Source organism: Rutidosis leptorrhynchoides, chromosome 3 (assembly GCF_046630445.1).
Source record: "Rutidosis leptorrhynchoides isolate AG116_Rl617_1_P2 chromosome 3, CSIRO_AGI_Rlap_v1, whole genome shotgun sequence".
In the NCBI taxonomy this organism is placed as follows: Eukaryota; Viridiplantae; Streptophyta; class Magnoliopsida; order Asterales; family Asteraceae; genus Rutidosis; species Rutidosis leptorrhynchoides.
This window is the reverse complement of record NC_092335.1, coordinates 110,577,514-110,579,689: the sequence shown is the minus strand read 5'-3', so window position 1 is coordinate 110,579,689 and position 2,176 is coordinate 110,577,514. Positions and strand designations below refer to the sequence as shown.

Sequence of the window (2,176 nt, the reverse complement as noted above, 5' to 3'; positions counted from 1 at the left end):
ACCACCTGTAACTCGATCAAGACATCTAGCCAATATTGTCGCCGTTGATTTTTCTTTAGAAGGGTCATCTAGTCGACCAAGTACTCCAATTCAAATTTCCGATAATCCATTTTTTGAACCCGACCTCACAATTGAGAACCCGGAGGATATTCAAGGACAATTCAGAGATCCTGAACCACTAATTATTCCTCCTGAACCACAAATCATACAACCAGAGATTGTCGAGGAAGAAACCATTAAATCAGAATCCTCTAGTGATTCAGATTCAACAAATTCAATCATGAAAAATCAGGAACCTCTAAGTATGGAAGATCGAATGAGAGCTACACGCACTGGCCAAGGTCATGTCATTACTCAACCAGACATTAATGCGTCAGATTATGAAATCAAAGGACAAATCCTACACATGGTAACTAATCAGTGCCAATTTAGTGGTACGCCGAAGGAAGATCCAAACGAACATCTTCGTACCTTTAATAGGATCTGTACTCTATTCAAAATCAGAGAAGTTGAGGATGAACAGATCTATCTCATGTTATTTCCCTGAACTTTAAATGGAGAAGCCAAAGATTGGTTAGAATCGTTACCTGAAGGGGCGATTGACACATGGGATGTCTTAGTTGATAAATTTCTTAAAAGATTCTTTCCGGCATCTAAAGCCGTGAGACTTCAAGGAGAAATTGTTACGTTCACACAAAAGCCAAATGAAACTTTATATGAGGCGTGGACAAGATTTGGAAAGTTGTTGAGAGGATGTCCTCAACATGGTTTAGACACTTATCAAATAGTACAAATATTCTACCAAGGATGCGACATTACTACACGAAAAGACATCGACATAGTAGCTGGTGGTTCCATTATGAAGAAAACTGCAACTGAAGCTTACAAAATTATTGATAACATAGCCTCCCACTCACATGAGTGACATCAAGAAAAAGACATCGTTAGATCATCTAAAGCGGCTAGAGCCGATTTTAGCCATGACTTTGATTCCATTTCTGCGAAGTTAGATGCTTTCGAGAGACGAATGGAAAAGATGACTAAAGATATTCACGCAATACGAATTAGTTGTGAGCAGTGTGGAGGACCACATTTGACAAAAGATTGTATCAGTATTGAACAAATAATGAAACAAAGAGAGAATGTTTCATACATGAACCAAATGCCTGGAAATAATTATCAAAATAATTATCAACCGCCATGACCAAACTACAATCAAAATCAGAATTATAACCAAAATGTTCCATACAACAACCAACAAGGTCCTAGCAATCAACAAGTATCCAATAATACTTACAACCAGTAAAGACCTATTCTTCCAAATAAACCACCACAAACCGATGATAAAAAGCCAAATTTTGAAGATATGATGTCGAAGCTAGTTGAATCTCAAACTCAGTTTTTCACATTTCAGAAACAAACTAATGAACAAAATGCTCAAGCATTTAGAAATCAACAAGCTTCTATTCAAAATGTGGAACAAGAAGTGAGCAACCTAGCAAGGTTAATAGGTGAAAGAAAATCGGGGAGTCTACCTAGCAATACAAATGCTAACCCCCCGAAATGAAACAGCTAAAACCATTACCACAAGAAGTGGTATTACACTTAAACCACCTGAAATACCTGTAATTTCTGATGGCGCTATTCCTACTACACAGGCACCACAGCCTGAGCAAGATAAGGAAACAGAACCGGTAGTTGAAAAGATTAATGAAGATAATACAGTTAAGGCTAAACCTTATGTTAAGCCATACCAACCACCGCTTCCTTACCCGAGTAAAATGTGAAAAGAAATACTTGAAGCCGAGCAATCCAAATTTTTGGATATGTTTAAACAAATAAATGTCAATCTTTCTTTCATTGATGTGATTTCAGGAATGCCAAGATATGCTCAATTCTTGAAAGATCTAATCACAAATAGAAAGAAAATGGAAGAACTCTCGGCTGTTACAATGAATGCTAATTATTCTGCAGTGCTATTGAATAAACTACCAGAAAAACTCTCAGATCCAGGAAGTTTCACAATTCCATGTTTTCTGGGTAATCTTAATTCAATAGAAGCATTGGCAGACTTAGTTGATAGCATAAATTTAATGCCGTATTCACTATACGTTAAACTAGACCTTGGAGAATTGAAACCAACACGAATAAGCATACAACTAGCCGATCGATCAGT

The 2,176-nt window shown here is 37.0% G+C and overlaps 1 non-coding gene across 1 annotated transcript; it reads right to left on the bottom strand.

The window, feature by feature from the left end:
* Positions 1-664: 664 nt before the first annotated feature.
* LOC139903523 (small nucleolar RNA R71) lies at positions 665-771 on the bottom strand. Its single transcript, XR_011778337.1, has one exon. It is a non-coding gene; the product is annotated as a small nucleolar RNA R71 (small nucleolar RNA).
* Between the last annotated feature and the right edge of the window lie 1,405 nt (positions 772-2,176).